Source organism: Protobothrops mucrosquamatus, unplaced genomic scaffold, assembly GCF_001527695.2.
Source record: "Protobothrops mucrosquamatus isolate PMUCROS unplaced genomic scaffold, P.Mucros_1.0 scaffold1486, whole genome shotgun sequence".
Lineage (NCBI taxonomy): Eukaryota > Metazoa > Chordata > Lepidosauria > Squamata > Viperidae > Protobothrops > Protobothrops mucrosquamatus.
In genome coordinates this window covers 50,598-68,466 of record NW_015387663.1, presented here as the reverse complement: position 1 = coordinate 68,466, position 17,869 = coordinate 50,598, and positions in this window count along the sequence as shown.

Here is a 17,869-nt window from a genome sequence, read left to right as displayed (position 1 = left end):
ACTTCTCATCCATTAAGCTTCTTCAGTTCTTGGATGAGAAGCAAAACATTTTAAAGGAAAACACCAAGAAAGTCCATTTGCCTTTTGGAAAAAGCACCTTTGGGACAACTGTGACCTGGATGATTGAGAATCTCCACAGATACTTGGGTTAACTTCTTAACCAAACATTTTAAAACAACAGCTCATTAGAAGTCCAGTCACTGGGCATTTCTCAAGCCCCCGCTCCTCCCACTTTTCCTGGAAGGATGTTGGTATTTTGCTAGTATTTTGCTTGGGTTTCTACTCGAACAACATATCTATAAGGGGCCAGGAGATGCTGCCACATCCTACATTCCAGGATATAATTTGCCTGTTTTATCTGGGTGTTCTTGTTTTTACCAAAGCTCAAGCAAGAAAGGGGACAGGTGCCTATACGGCCCTGTGCACAGGTAACAGGTGCTGCCAACACTTGGGCAACTGCTGAAGGAAGGACAGGTTCTCAGTCAATCGCAGGAGTATGGTTAGGTCACTCTTCCTGCCCACATGCCTTGATTACAGAATAGCCAGTCAAATCATTTTAATGAGTTCTGACTGCTGCTGTGAGCAGCCAGTAACTATGGTAACTTCTTTCCAAAGTAACTCTCTCTCTCTCTCTGTGTGTGTGTGTGTGTGTGTGTGCGTGCGTGCGTGTGTGTCACAGGACTTTTGTTTGAGGATGGGGAGGTGATTGGAGGAAAGCAAGGAAGATGGCAGTTTTTGGGGGAATTTCAGGTTCATTTGCATCAAAGATTTGGAGGAAGAAACAGCAGAGAGAGGCTCCAGAGACCCACAATCTCTCTTTAATGAAATGATCTGTGCCCCAGTGTTTCCAACTCTGTGTTCCAATTTGCCGTTCACTGGACTCAAATGCTCATTTGGGAACATCAGACCACACTAGCATTCTATCAATCCCAGGCTAGAGTTGGTGAGGCACACTTGCTGTATTTTCAGCAGGATAGTGGTGTGTAATTCATCATTTACTAAAACTAGCCGTCAGATGTAGACCCTCAGGTGGAAGCATCAAGAGTGCACTGCTGCTTAGCATCCCTAAAAGTTGCCTGTAGGAGATGACCAGGCTGAGCCCGAGGGAGGAGTCAAATGTGTTATCAGTTTGGAGTCCCTTTTTGCCCACAAGAGATCTAAGTCACTTGAATTCCATTGACTCTTATCTACTGCCAATTTGCATTTGACCATTGGTAGTTCAGATTCTTGTAAAGAGCATTTGAGTGCAATAAATCCATATTAATTTGTGAGCGGTGTGGTGGCCTAGAGGTAAAGATGCTTGCCTCCCATTCGGAAGGTTGAGAGCTCAATCCTAGGCAGTGACAGATTTCTCTATTAGGGCGCAAAGAAAAAACATCTGCGTATACTGCTTAGACATCAGAAAGCCCCATTCAGTTGCCCTGACTCCACCCTGAATATAGAGATTACAGAGTCATAAAAAGAAAAAAAACTATATTTATTTGTACTGCCTGGACTTCTGATTTCCCATGCTTGACACTGTTCTTTGTTCTCTAACTAGACCTTGCCCAAGGAATAATCCTGGTAGTCATGGACCCTCTCACTACTAAGAGATAATCCTCAACTTACAACTGTAATTTAGCATGAGCGTAAATCACTGTGGTCATTAAGCAGGTCACCACATGACCGCACCTGGTTTAGGAGTTTTTTATAACAGTTGTTAAGCAAACATGGCTGTCTTTAAGCAAACACTGCAGTTTTTCCCCAATGGCCATTTTTTTTTTGCTGGAAATCAGAAATAATGTAATGTAATGTAATGTAACGTAATCTAACGTAACGTAACGTAACGTAACGTAACGTAACGTAACGTAACGTAACGTAACATAACATAACATAACATAACATAACATAACAATAAAGTTGGAAGGGACCTTGGAGGTCATCTAGTCCAACCCCCTGCTCATGCAGGAAACCCTATACCATTTCGGACAAATGGCTGTCCAGTCTCTTCTTAAAAACTTCCAGTGTTGGAGCATTCACCACTTCTGGAGGCAGGCTGTTCCACTGGTTAATTGTTCTAACTGTCAGGAAGTTTCTCCTTAGTTCTAGGTTGCTTCTCTCCTTGATTAGTTTCCATCTGTTGCTTCTTGTCCTGCCTTCAGGCACTCTGGAAAATAGCTTGACTCCCTCTTCTTTGTGGCAGCTCCTGAGATATTGGAACACTGCTATCATGTCCCCCTCGTCCTTCTCTTCATTAAACTAGACATACCCAATTCCAGCAACCATTCCTTATAAGTTTTAGCCTCCAATCCTCTAAAGCAAATGGGAATCGACTGTCAGGTACCCAAAATCCAGTCATGCAACCATAAGAAGCTATGGGGAGATCTGTCATAACTTCAAACAGTTGCTAAGTGAAGACTACAGGAAATCCTCAACTTACAACAGTTCATATAGTGACCATCTGAAATTACAATGGCCCTGAAAAAGTGACTTATGTCCATTTTTCACACTTACAATTGTGTATGGCCATGGGGTCAAAATCCAGAGAATTGGCAACTGGCATCTATTTCTGATGGTTGCAGGGTCCTGGGATCATGTGATCCCCTGTTGCAACATTCTGAAAAGCAAAATCATGGGGAAGCAAGATCCACTTAACCACCATATTGCTAACTTAAGAACTACAGACATTCCCTTAACAAGGATGGTGAGAAAGGACATCAAATGAGGCAAAACTCGCATAACAACTGTCTTGCTTAGCAATTCAGGGCTCAGTTGTGGTTGTGAGTAGAAGACTAATTGTACCTCTATTCTTCTATAAGCTTACCTAGCAAGAAGAGGCATGGGTCCACCAGCACCAAGAGTGGAGGAAACCTGAAGAAATGGAGTCTGTATTTATTTGGTAAATAAATAAATGATGGCTGTCCATCTCATCTGATGGGACTCTGGGCAGCATATCAAGAATTGCAGGGTGTGAAAGTGATATAAACGGGGATGGGAAAAATGATTTTTTATATATATATTCTATAACTCAGGGGTCTTCAAACTTGGCCCTTTTATGACTTGTGGATTTCATCTCCCAGAATTCCTCAGCCAGTGTGCCTGGCTGAGGAATTCTGGGAGTTGAAGTCCACAAGTCATAAAAGGGCCAAGTTTGAAGACTCCTGCTATAATTTTAAAGAATGGAAGATTTGCCCTTCACTTATACCCCATGGCTGCTTTCCTGTTGCTATCTTAGCAGGAGTAGGGGCATGGATTGCTTTATTTCACAAAGGGCTCTGGAATTGTTATTGAGTTTGCGCTCACAATCCAGCAAGATAGGTCACTGTAATTGTGTTACAAAGGAGAAGCTGAGATTGAGAGAAAGTGGCAGTGATGAATTCCATCTACCTCCACTAACTGAGATTGAAAATGGCAATCTAATAGAATAGGTAGGGATCCCAGCACTGAGATGGTCTTTGAAATAATCAAAAGAAATTTATTCTCCATCGGACTAATTATGAAGAAGAGTGGGAGAATCCAGAATAATTTAGAGGTTGAAGAGTTACATAACAATCAAATTAGTCTCCCCTCACCTGTTGCTCTCTATATGTGGCGAAGGCAGCTCCTATAAGAGTCCTTCAAGTATCTATGTTGGCTAGGAATTAGTATCTAAGCTGGCTAGGTTTTGTGCTCTAACCCATGAGGAGGACATCAAGGGTGCTGTGTTTGGTCCAGAACTGTATTGGGAACAAAGTTTCAAATAATCCTTTTGAAATATTGAGAACATTAGTATCATCCCAATACTTTGACCAGCTGTTCCTTATAGACTCTAGTTAATCTTATACCAACAATCAATTTTTAAAACATTATTCTGGTTTGAAATGGAGCAAGTGAAACCAGAATTGTGCCTATTTAGTGCATTTCAATGTGCTGTAAGAGGTGGAGAATGACACCACTAATTACTTACAATTACAAATAACTTTATTACGGTCATAGACCAGCAATAGCCATCACTTTTTACAATATATTAAATAATAATAATAATAATAATAATAATAATAATAATAATAATAATAATAATAATAAATAGTATTAACATTAATAGTAAATAATAACATCCCTGTTAAGAAAATACATGTTCTCAAAATGTTAGGGTCACTCCCTAGTTTACGTGAGTGGATAGCCGATTAGTGTGTGAGTAAATATAATGTTCCAAACATTATTAGAGATATCTCCAAAAAATTGGCACAAGTTGACGGCTATAGATCTGTAACCAATTTTTTTCTTGTGGACATTGCTGCAACATAGTACTCTATCACTGCATGCGTGATAGAAGGGTTTGAGTCCTGGAGGAGAAAGCCTACATAAAAATTGTCTGCCCTCCCTGGCAATCTCTCTAATAAGGGGAGAATATATGCTGTCCTATAAACTCGGTATAACTCACAGTACCACTAATTACTTAACAAAATTTTCTGAATTCAATCAGAATGAGCTTATCATTCTTTAGCTATTTTCTCAGCAAAGCACCATGGTCATTGCAGTGAAGGAATATAAAGGCTGTATGCTCACTGATTCCTCTTATTTTTCACTTGGCAAATAATCTGCGTGTCTTGCTAAGGAGAGAAGTAGGCTTCATATAAACAGCTAGATTTCCAAATCATATAGTCATAGGTTTGGAAAGGATGTAGGACAGTGATGGCGAACCTTTCAGAGACCGAGTGCCCAAACTGCAACCAAAACCCACTTATTTATCTCCGGGGGCCGAGTGGGCATGGCCCACTGGGTGGGCATGGCTGCGGTATTCACGGCAGACCGGATGAGCATGGCCGGGGTGAGTGTGGCCACCTCAATGTTGCTCGTGGTGGGGGCCGGGCAGGGTTGGGGGAGTTCCAGGGGATCTGTGGTAGGTGGGGCGGCCGGGTGAACCAGATGTTAAATTATTTGAAACCCACCACTGGTCACGTTCAAAAGCCATGTGCTCACTTGCTTGCTGCCCACCGTCGCTTCCAAAGGCCGCTCACTCACTCTTCTGCCAAAACCTGCTCCTTTTATAGGTTCCCTTCTCCCTGCCCAGCTCTCGCAGCTGTTCCTGGACTCTGTGCATGTGAAGAGGGGGAGGGGAGCAGCCCAGGCCCATGTCTCTCTGTCTGGAGCGACTACGTGTGTGCTCACAGAGAGGGCTCTGAGTGCCACCTCTGGCACGCATGCCATAGGTTTGCCACCACTGATGTGGGATGTCGCCAAGTGGGCGACATCCCACTTGGCGACATCCAAGTGGGTCCTTCTGGAAAGCCCTTGGTGGAACCTAAGACAGCTTCTGAACTAAATGGGACTTAATTTGTATGTCCACAAACTATTTCCAACCCACTGAAGAGAGAAGATACCACCTTCAAACTTCTCCTGATTTACAGCCACAACTTTCTCTCATTGGCCCTGCTGGATGGGTCATAGTGTAGAACAGGGGTCTTCAAACTTGGCCCTTTTATGACTCGTGGACTTCAACTCCCAGAATTCCTGAGCCAGGAACGCTGGCTGAGGAATTCTGGGAGTTGAAGTCCACGAGTCATAAAAGGGCCAAGTTTGAAGACCCCTGGTGTAGAAGCATTTGAAGGAGCATAGATTCCTTCCTGTGATCTAAGAGATAAGTTGGTGCAAATATGTTATCATCTCAAAATCCTAGTTTTCTCTTAGAAAATCTTTTTTGCTTGAAAGAAAAAAAGTTCTTGATGTCTAATATTATTTGATGTTATCAGCGCTGCAATTTACCCAGACAAATTATCACTACATCAAATTGCATAAGCAATTACATTTATTTTTAGAAAAATCATTGCTGGGTAGCCTATATTATATCATCAGTTGCATTTGATCGGCTTGATATGGTCCCACAGAAGGTTTGGGGAATCTATGGCACTTTGAATATTGTTGTCCTCCAGCTTTGATCAATTACTGTTAATTGATAATCAAAATAGGAAATGTAATCTGGCAACATTTTAGAAGCTTCAGCTTGCTCTTTCATTTTTTGTTCTTTTATATGTTTCATTACTTGATCACTGGCAAATTATATGTGAAATTACTTATCCAGTGAATAATTCATATATAAGTTGGTTCTGGCTCGGAAGGGCTGTGGTTTCTTGCTTTTGAAGAAGTACATGAGCTCAGTCTTAGCTATCACTCAACCTATCCTTATCTGCAAATTTGCGGTTCACCATTTTTAAAAAAGTATATTAAGAATGTGAAATAAAGCCTGTGAAATAAATAAACATATATTATTTTCTATTGGAATAAATAAATCTACAATTAAATAATCTCCAAAAGAATGTTGAAAACTGCACTATATTGGGGGAATATAATTGGCAAAAACCTTTCTGCAGTGGGCAAAACATCAAAAAACAAAAACAAAACCCTGTATGTCGGAAGAAGCGTGCACCAATATTGACCCATTTTAGTGGAAACTTTAAAAATAAACTACTGAGGTGTGGTGAACTGAGTTTGACAGATACATAAAAATGGGAAACAGAGAATTCCTGAAACTAACAGAGTTCTCCTCCTAACTCAGGCATCCTCTTATGGGTCTTTTAGTCTCAGAAACCTGATGCTTCAAGCTGTCTCGCTTTTCTGCTGAGTGCTTGCTTTGCTTTTGAAGAGATGGAGTGAGTGGAGAGATCTGCATTTTTTTATTTTATTTTTTCCCATGTCTGCTATCCTTTTTTCCTGAGATGTTTCATCTTGGACATAACAAACTGCTCCCTTTGTTCTGAAGAAGGGGAAACCTCAGTTCATCTGATATCCTGATGTTAATTGAGAGCCTTCACAGCTGTTTCAAGGATGAAGAGCTAGACAATGGGGAGGAGAGGACGATGTGTGTGTGTGTGTGTGTGTGTGTGTGTATGTGTGTGTGTGTGTGTGTTTCAAAAGGCACAGTGGCAACACTGCAATAATAATAATAACAATAAGCAATGGTTTGAATGATGTGAAACTGCTTCCAGTGGGTAACAAGAAACACAGCCCATTGGCAAGAACATGTACATGTGTGCGCGTATGTGTTTGTGTGTGTGTGTGTGTGAGAGAGAGAGAGACAGAGACAGACAAAGTGCGGAGTGACCCTTTTCTCAATTCACTTCTGTTGGTAAACGTCCAATATTTTCATTGTTACAATGGCTGAAAGCCATTCTGATCCTGTTACATCAAGGCTGGGGAACTTGCGATCTTCCAGATTAGGAGTGGGGGAGAATTTTATTTCAAAATTTTGAACCAATATACAATTGTCTGTCATCTGAAACTTGAGGTTCTCTGAATTTTGCACTTCCATTTACCAGACTTTTAAACATTTGTCTTTTAGGGTATTGTCTGTACAAAATTGCCTTATATGAGGCAAATGGGCTTACCAAACTGTCTACACTAAGTAAAACTGCAAGCAAAACAAAACAAAAAACATGCACAGTGGGTGAAATTGCATCAGAACACACACAAAGTTCAATGAAATGTTTGCACCAAAATATAAAGAATAAAAATTAGTGGACCATCCCTGGCTTATTCACAGGAAAAGAAATGCTCGCCGAAATGAAAACAATTACAGATAGTCCTCGGCTTATAACCAGAATTCAGCCAAAATTTCTGTTGCTAAGTAAGACAGTTGTTAAGTGAGTTTTACCTCATTGTACGATCTTTCTTGCCATAGATGTTAAATGAATTGCTGCAGTTGTTCAGTTAGTGACATGGTTGTTGAGTGAATCTAGCTTCCCCATTGATTTTGCTTATCAGAAGGCTGCAAAATGTGATCACATGACCCCCAGGACACTGCAACCATCATAAATATAAACATCCAAGTTCTGATCACTTGACTTGGGGATGCTGCAATGGTCGTAAGTGTGAACATAATCATAAGTCACTTTTTTCAGGGCTGTTGTAACCTCAAATGATCACTAAAAAAAATGGTTGTAAATTGAGGACTACCTGTAACTGACAGTTTTCAGCAAGTTTTAGCCAGGAAAGTTCTTGGTCTTCTTGGAGTAAGTGAAGTTCTAGAACAGGGGTCTTCAAACTTGGCCCTTTTAGGACTTGTGGACTTCAACTCCCAGAATTCCTGAGCCAGGTACACTGGCTGAGGAATTCTGGAAGTTGAAGTCCACAAGTCCTAAAAGGGCCAAGTTTGAAGACCCCTGTTCTAGAATTACATGAAGTCCCTCCAAATACCATCTAACAATAATACAGGGGAAAGCAGTACAAAGAGATCTTCTTTGCACTTGTCTTCTTCTTTTCAGCCCCTTTTATCCCTCCTATTCCATCAGGCCACGGCTACAGAAAGAGAACTCAAAATGCCAGCTGATGGAAATGCAATTTGTTTTGATATTCCCAGAATATCTTTGTGACCTTTTGTATTTTTTGCAGTGAGTTATGATCACAATTATTTAATGCCCATTAACTCAAGCAGGGGAATTTCATAGGCAAAGGGGGAAAGAGAGGGAAAGAGAAAAGAGGGGGAAACTTTGGCTGGGCAACTTTTTGGTGACACAGAAGAGTGGGAGTCTGAATAGAGCAGGGGTCTTCAAACTTGGCCCTTTTATGACTTGTTGACTTCAACTCCCAGAAGTCCGCAACCAGACATGTTGGCTGAGGAATTCTGAGAGTTGAAGTCCACAAGTCATAAAAAGGCCAAGTTTGAAGGCCCTTGGAATAGAGCAAGGAAGAGGCAATGATGCAAAGTGAGTAAAGCCTTTGACTGCATATGGGAAAGGATAAGAGTTTTCTGGATGTTTTCCTTGGGTTTAGAGACTTCATTCTGGATGGGCTCGTTGTGAAAAAAAACTACTGTTCTTATTTTAGGATATAACCTGCTATTTATGTTCCATAGTCAGGAATCTATGCCAACCATTTCTGATAACTACACTAGAAGGATAGTCTGTGGGAGGTGTGAATCCAGTGCACTGACTTTTTAGCACCTCATGATCTACTGACCACAAAGGGACAGTAATGGGTGGATATAGTAGTTAAGATTTCAACTGCAGATGATTTATGTAGTTCAGGATAGAATTGTGGTGTTCTTGGTGTTCTCTGAGTTTGGTGGTTTTCCTGCAGACATTTCACTATCAGGCTAGGTAAGATCATCAGTGCAGGGGAAAATGTTGTTTTCTGGTTGTTTATATGTAGTCAGTCTTGCTAATGGGGATGGCAAATTCTAATATGGGGCAAGAGGACAGGATATTTTTTTTTCTTCCTAGAATTTTTCTGCAAGTGCAGGGTCTGCATTCATTCATTCATTCATTTTGATCAATTGAATTGGTTGCAATAGGAATAATAATAATAACAATAACAACAACAATAATAATGACGACGACAACAACAACAACAACAATAATAATAATAATAATAATAATAATAATAATAATAATAATAATAATAATAATAATAATAATAATAATAATAATAATAATAATGTTGGAAGGGACCTTGTAGGTCTAGGCCGACCCCCTACTCAGGCAGGAAACCCTATACCAGTGGTGGCGAACCTATGGCACGGGTGCCAGAGGCGGCACTCAGAGCCCTCTCTATGGGCACGCGTGCCATCGCCCCAGTCCTAGGCCTTCAGCTGGGTTTTATAAAACCTTTTCGCTTTAGGCCTCCACAGCCACGTGCAAAAAAAAAAAAAGGTTCAATCAATCAGTCAATTTCAATTTCTTGCGGGAAAAAAAAATCTTGTAAAGTTGGAATTGATTGATTGAACATTTTAGTCCCACCCAGTCTGCCGTTACCACTGCAGCCACTCCCACCCAATGGGCATACCCAGCCAATGGGCCACGCCCACCCGGCACCCAATGATGTATAAGTGGTTTTGGGTTGCAGTTTGGGCACTCGGTCTCTAAAAGGTTCGCCATCACTGCCCTATACCATTTCAGACAAATGGCTGTCCAGTCTCTTCTTAAAAACTTCCAGTACTGGAGCATTCACAACATCTGGAGGCAGGTTGTTCTTCTGATTAATTGTTCTGTCAGGAAATTTCTCCTTAGTTCTAGGTTGCTTCTCTCCTTGATTAGTTTCCATCCGTTGCTTCTTGTCCTGCCTTCAGGTGCTTTGGAAAACAGCTTGACTCCCTCTTCTTTGTGGCAACCCCTTACTGGGGTTGTTTTGAATTACTGGGGTTGGCTGAATTACTGACTGGCTTGTCACCAGAGCCTGGCATCATGGGCTGAGAGGAAGAAACTGGCTCCGAGTCACCCAGCAGGCTTTCGTGCCTAAAAGACACACTAGAACTCAGTCTCTTAGTTTCTAGCCTTGCACCATAACCACTAGACCCAAGTGGAAAATAGACAGGAGGGGAAATAGAGAAATGTGATATAGGTCATCTGTTAATAAATAGGATAGAAAAAGGTTGAGAATTTACAGAAAAAAGAAAAAAGAAAAAGAATGTGGAAGAAAATAAACCTGATGACTACAATCATCCTAAGCAGAGCGTAATGCCAATGTCAGATAGGAAGTCCCCAAACTAATTCCTTGCATTTCTGCTTGTAATTGAACATCTCCTTCATGGTCTTTTAAGCATTTGTTTCAAGTACAACCATAGTTATTGGAATTAGAATCTTTGTTCCTGTTTTTAGTCATCCTTCCTTTCCACAGGGAGCAATTGATACAGTTTTATAGCTTTCCCCCCACATTCTTGGAGAGAAATACCAGTGCTCCACTCACTCAATCTGCAAGATGCTAGGCAAAAGAAAAGGAAGGTTCTACATTTAGGCAAGAAAAACCAAATGCACAAGTATATAATAGGTGGCACCTGGCTCAATTGCAGTAATTGCAAGAGGGATCTTGAAATCCTAGTGGGCAGTCACTTAAATATGAGCCAGCAGTGTGCTGCCGTTGACAAAAAAAGCCAACATAGTCCCAGGCTGCATTAATAAAGGGATAGAATCAAAACACATGAAGTGTTAGTACTGCTTTATAATGCCTTGGCAATATCACACTTGGAATGCTGCATCCAGTTTTTGTCACTCCAATATAAAAAAGATGTTGAGATTCTGGAAACAGTGCAAAGAGCAACAAACATGATTAGGGGGCTAGAGGCTAAAACATACAAAGAACAGTTGCAAGAATATATCTAATTTATTGAAAAGAAGGACTAGGGGTGACATGATAGCAGTCTTCCAATATCTAAGGGGCTAAACAAAGAAGGGGGGGGTTAACCTATTCTCCAAAGCATCTAGAGGCAGGACAAGAAGCAATGGATGGAAACTAATCAAGGAGAGAAGCAACCTAGAACTAAGGAGAAATTTCCTGACAGAACAACTAATCAGCTTGGAAATCCATTCATATTCCTGCACCATTTGAAGGGTGTTCATCCCAGAGTGCATAGCTCAATGTTTATGGAGTCCAGTTGCCTCTTAAAAAAGCATCTTCGGGACAACCAGGACCTGGATGACTGAAATCTCCATAGACAATTAATCAGCTTCTTTCAAATTTTGACAGATGCCCTATATACCCTCCTGGATTGAAGCTAGAACTTAAGGACACGTGTGGCTTTCCAAGGCTTTGGGTCCAAAGTTGTTACTATTGGTATCTATAAATGCCATATTACCTCAAAGATCTGGAAAACATTGTGGGCTTTTAACTGGACGCCTGGATGGAAACTGCAGTTAAATTGCTTATTCATTTTGAAAGACAGGAGCTGCCCTGCACAATGTAATTTGGAGATACTGTTGCATCACCTTTTTAATGAGCCAACAGATTCTTTATCCTGAGAGAGTATCCCTTACCCTCCTGTGTATCAATTTACCTGCAAGTAAGCAGAACAGGTATTGGCATGCCTGGAGGTTTGCAAATTACCCAGGTGCATTTAGTCAAGATTTGCAGCTAGTACTTTTGCTTCTCATTTGCAAGGCAAAAGAAAAGTCTTATGAGTTACCAAGGGGATAATCATTCATCAATATCCATAAATTTTAGTGTTCACACAACTATCTGAGCTGGGCCAAAGTCAGTGTTACTAGATCTTGGTAAACTTGTCATGTGTATCCAACATGTGCTTTGTGAATTTGGCATTGACCTGTTTTCTTTGTTTTGATGACAGTAGCATGCTTTCCAACCTTACTTAATAGAGCTTTAATTAAAGGAATATCTACATTAAATGAATCATGTGCAATTTATATTCCCCATCTCTCTCCACATTATCATATGTGCTGGCAAAAAACCCACCCTACTTTGGTATAAGCATATGCATAAATGTAATCAGCCTCTTTTTGTGCAGAGCTGTAGATGATGCTCATTACTTCTGTAAATCAGGAAAGTTTTTCAATATGGCATCATAACCCAACCCTACTTACAGTTATACCAACATCACCTTTAACAAGGTTTGATCAAGTGCTTGTACCTTGAATAAAATTCTAAGCAAAATGCAGGCCAGCCAGTCACAATATATTGTCAGAAGGGATGGGTTTTTTGGTACTTTTGCACTGGCTTATTAATGAGGATAACAATATAATCAATATAAAAAGAGGAGGGATACAAAAAATATTGTCCCCTGTTTCATTACCCAACCTAGGAAACATCATCAGTGGGTAAAGAAATGTCTGCAAGAAAACGACCAAGCTGAGAGAGCACCAAGGACCTCTCATTTCAGCCTTGAGCTACAGATATTCTCCTTTATTAATAATGTCTACCATCCAGAGCTATTTTTGTGAGATGGACACCTATATAAATTTGAAAAATAAATAATAAATTAAGAAAAGGAAAACTATGAAAAGTAGTCCATGTGCAAAGCTCTGCTCGCTGCCCTTGCTCGGGAAAATTGATCAATGACAAATTCTTAATGAAAGTATAGGAAAGCAGTCCCATCTTTAAAAATAATAATAATAATAATCTATTGATAAATCAGGAAGTGTAGAGAGCATTGTAAGTGCTCCTAGAGACCTTTGTGTTCTCTCACCACTCAGGGACAGCTTCTGTCCTCTGTGGAAATCCTGGGTCAAAGTATCAAGGAACATAACTCAGCATCTGAAGTTGGGCTAGCATTAACAACTTCCCTCTTGCTCCATCTGCTGTTCAAACAACACTTCCTCCTTTTAGATATTGGCCACACCCAGACATATGTCTCATTCCACTAGGATTGCCCCCCCCCCAATGCAGCAGAGGAAGCATTGGGACCATCAGCCAGGGTATTTTACCTGGCAAGGTCCAGGAAAAGAGCTTTCTCTGCCGTTGCTCCTGCTCTTTGGAGCATCTTGCCCTCCGGAGTGAAGTCAGCTCCCACCCTCCTTACCTTTGCAAGAGCATGAAGACCTGGCTCTGCCAGTTGGCCTGGGTCTCCAATGAGAGAATGTTATGCTGGATGTGGCTGATAGATTAATAACAGATCTCACCTCTCCCCTTGCTTGTCCTGTTCCTTCCCTCTCCATCTTTTAGCTATAGCTGATAATTTGTATTTTATAATATTCTATTCTTATCACGCATATGTTTTTGTAACGTTTAGTTCTTTTTAAGATTGTAAGTCACTCAGAGTCATCTTGAGGTAAGATGGGCAGCAAACAAATTTAATAGATAGATAGATAGATAGATAGATAGATAGATAGATAGATAGATAGAGATAGAGATAGAGATAGAGATAGAGATAGAGATAGAGATAGAGATAGAGATAGATAGAGATAGAGATAGAGATAGAGATAGACAGACAGACAGACAGACAAGTGTTGAACTCAAAAGAGGATGACTTCCTAAAGGGGACTGCCCTTCTGTAATAATGCTTAAGAGAGCCGCATTATACCAAAGATGACCCGAGAACCACAGGATAAGATGAAACTTTCTTCATAGCAAGTATGCAAATTTCTCTTTCCCTTACAATGAGGGAGAGAAAGAAATGCCTTCATATCAGGGTCTTTGATCAGAAGAAAACCATGCTTTTTAATAACATGTAAACATTCTTCTCCTGCTCCTATTTGAAAACAACTTTAGGTTGACCTATGATTAGGGGAAGGTTCCAATTCTTTGATTTCCAGTCCTTGATGTCAGCTGCCACCTCATCCTTGTGCTTCTCAACCATTCAGTATCAGCTGCCATGAACTCTAGCCAGACTAGATGGGAGAGGGGATGCTTCAAGAGAAACAAAAGTTCACTATATCTTTCTGAGAGGAGCTTCAAGTTCAACTGGCTGGGAACAGGGTACCATATCTACATACCATATCTATGCCTGAAGTGACTGTTCTGAAGATATCTTATTTGAATTTGATTGGACATGTGGGGGGCAGTGATAGGAGACAATTAAGGGGGGAGTCAGACTTGGGGATTTTGTTGCACAGTTTTCAGTTCTGGCTACGCGCTACTGGAGTTCACTTGACTTCTAGTGAACTATATCTTTCTCCACAAATGGAGGGAAGGATGGTTCTTAATTAGAGGTTCAAGTTGAGACAGGTCTGACACTTGATTTTCCAAAGATCTTATATTTACCATCATCCTGCTCTGTTCCTCACCTCTGAAGCCAGCCACCAAAGTAGACTTCTCATCCCTCCTGTATCCGAGTCACAACAGAGTTCATTTGCTTTTATCCTTAATTCTTCTCCCGGGCAGGAGAAGCATAGCCAATGCAAAGCAGTTCTTCACCAGTGCCATTAATGGAACACATGGTGCATTTATACAAAACCTCCTTCTCATTCCCAGTAATGACATTGGCAGAGGCAGCTCCTGTCTCCTCCTGCTGCTGCTTTCCCCCCCCCTTCCAAGCGCCCTTGATATTTCCCTTCCCTTTACCGACAGCTTTTAATGGGATGACTCTTTTTGCCAGGAGATAGAATCCAATGTGTTCACAGCGGCTGTCAAAGGCACCCTGGCTGTATCAACAGCTTTCCATGTGGTCTCACAGTTAAAAACATATATACACGCAACAGACACAACTGTCACCGATGTACCAGAATCATCATTAGCGCTTGATCTTCTCAACACATGGGAAGTGCATCAGCAAGTTATTTTCATCTCCCACCCCTCTTTAAAGCCTAACATTGAGCATGTGTGTGCGTGTGTGTTGCATTTCCCCAACCTCTTGGAAAAAGACTGCCAAAAACTAGTAGCAGACTTATTTGAAGCAATAGCAGCTTTTCTGTGATATCCTGGTAGCCAGAAACCTTCTGGCTTGAAAAGCATCGCCTCCTCTCCTGATTCTGTTGCCTTTCAGAAAAACTAAAAGTGCCCCAAATAGGAAACTGAAAAAGAGAGAATGAATACTTAAGGATTCAAAGACTACCAAGAAAAGGAGGAAAAATCAACAATGCAATTGGGCTTCTCCCCCTGCCCTACCCCCATACCAACAAAATTCCAGAATAAATATTTGTTTCAAGACTGGATCTCAGCTGATGCTCTGCTTAGGTCTACCTCAATAACCAGCAAACACATGGACATTCCAATCAGCCTAAAGAAGAATTCAAGGACTCTTTGGTAAGTGTCAAAGTAAGTCAGTCTTTTACTTGTTAAAACACAAGGGGATGTTCCTAATTTTTTCAGATTTCACATCTACACTATCCAGTAGTGGCAGCTGGGGAAAGAACTAAAATTGGATCACGAAAGACTAAATTAGCTGAATGAAACTATAAAGAGCAACCAAATTGAACAATGGTGTGAAACCATTAGTGGCATCAAGCGAAGAGGCCTAGCAAAAGGAGACACTCTAAATGTCTATGGAGATTCTCAATCATCCAGATCATAGTTGTCCCAAAGGTGCTTTTCCCAAAGGCAGCTGGACATTCTTGTTTTTTTTCCTTAAAAACATTTTGCTTCTCATCCAAGAAGCTTCTTCAGTTCTTTAACCAAAACCCCCCAAAAAAGTCCAGTTGCCTTTTGGAAAAACATCTTTGAAATGCTCTAAACCTTCTATTACACTGAAAGGAAGAACAATAACAACTTTTCCTGATTTTGGACTCTTATGTATTTGTTGATTTCAATGCCCGACTTTTTCCATCCATCAGACAAAAGCTGCATTACAATGATGTCCTAACAGATCTGTTTCTGAGGGCTGGGCAAAACAGTCTATTTTGAGCCTATTTTGCTTTAGTCATTATTCACTCATATTTCAACCCTCTTTCTTTATTGTACTTTATTTCTTCTTTAATATGTTCTCTCAAAATAAGTATCTAAATGTGGACTCGCTAGAAGAGGTATTTATATGCGTGCTTTCTCTCAAAGAGGTATTTCTGTGCATGTACACAAGCTGTTGAGAAGAGTGTCAAAATATTTGTCAAAGCGTGAAACCTGATCACCAGCTATGCCCTGATCTCTACATTAGTGGATCAGACCTACTGGATAGGAATTCATAAAACAATCATTTTCATTAAGTATGCCTACGCAGAATATTGTTGGCTTGATGGAATTTTCAGCATGATGTCCAGGCCTTCAGCTAGTTTAAAGGTGGGCAGCTGTGTCATTTCATTAAACCATGATTCTCAGCATCCTTCAGCACTGATCAGGATGTCAAGGCATGCTTGCAGCTGTAGTTTGGCAACATCACAAGTACCCAAATGCTCTACTGAATCTAGCTGTATTTAAGAAATGTCTACACAGTTTTCTCCTCTACACTGCTGTCTGATACCAATGCATCAGGAAATATTACAGTATTCTGGTTTGTTTTTAAATTTTGCAGTTTTAGTTTCTATTACATTAAAGCATGTGTTTTGGGAGACAGGTTGGAAACTATGACCTCTGAAAATTGGTCATATTGACTATTATGTATTCCAAACCTAGTAGGGTTTGTAATATGGTAATATCTGCTTGCTTGTCCCATTTTCCACTCCTGTTATAAAACCTCCTTTGCTCCCATAAGACAGTCTGTATCAGAATTGATATACTACTAAAATTCTTGTGTCTGATTGTTTGTAAACTTCAATTGGGCAAAACAGTGCATCATAGGGCAACAATTTTTGAATCAGCTTAGCTCTTCTTCTTCTTCTTGTGCCATATCCGTTATCGAACGTTGGCGATCATGTTGGCGATCCTGTTTTCAGCAGCAGCCGCACGAAAAAGTGCTGCTGAGTTTTGTCTAAACCAGTACCTTAGATCAGGGCTTTTCAACCTTTTCACCCATTGTGCCACTTTTAGGATATGGCAATATCCGAGTATCATCAGTCGCCTAGCAAGGTGTCAAAAACTTGATGACCAAAAAAAAAAAAAAAAAGGAAAAAAGTGATATAGTACAGGTAGTCCTCGACTTACAACAGTTCGCTTAGTGACTGTTCGAAGTTACAGTGGCACTGAAAAAAGTGCCCCCCAAGCCACAGCCGAGCAAGACCCCTGCCTGCCTGCCCTGTCCGAGGTTTTCATTGTTGTGAGCATTTCTGTTGAGGATTGGCAGTGGGGGTGGGGTGGGGTGATGTTTGGTTTTTATTCCCATCTGCTGGGTGGTTGCAGCAGGTTTTGGTCACTTCACATGACCCTGGGATACTGTGATCGTAATAAATATGAATCAGTTGCCAAGCATCTGAATGTAAATCACAAAACCCTGGAGATGCTGCAACATTCCAGCTGATCAGTGCTTCTTCTGGGCTCAGCAGAAGTGCCAGGATCAGTGCTGCTTTCCAGCTGATTGGTGCTTCTTCAGGGCTCAGCAGAAGCACCAGGATCAGCGCCGAGCTCCAGCTGAAGCTTGGTGCTGATCCTGGCGCTTCCGCTGAGCCCTGACAGCCCTGCAGCTTCAGCCATCTCTCGCTCAGGCTTGTGCGGTGCTGCCACCGGTTCAGCTCATTTATTTATTTATTTATTTATTTTATAGGATTTATATGCCGCCCTTCTCCCTTCATGGGACTCAGGGCGGCTCACAGCATATTAAAACATCATACAAAAAATTTCCCCTACTAAAAACCAATTAAAACCCAAATATTGGTAGCTGTGGCTCTTTAAAATCGTTAAAAATTGTCCCTATTTAAAACTCACCCTAGGTCAGGCCCGCTTGTTG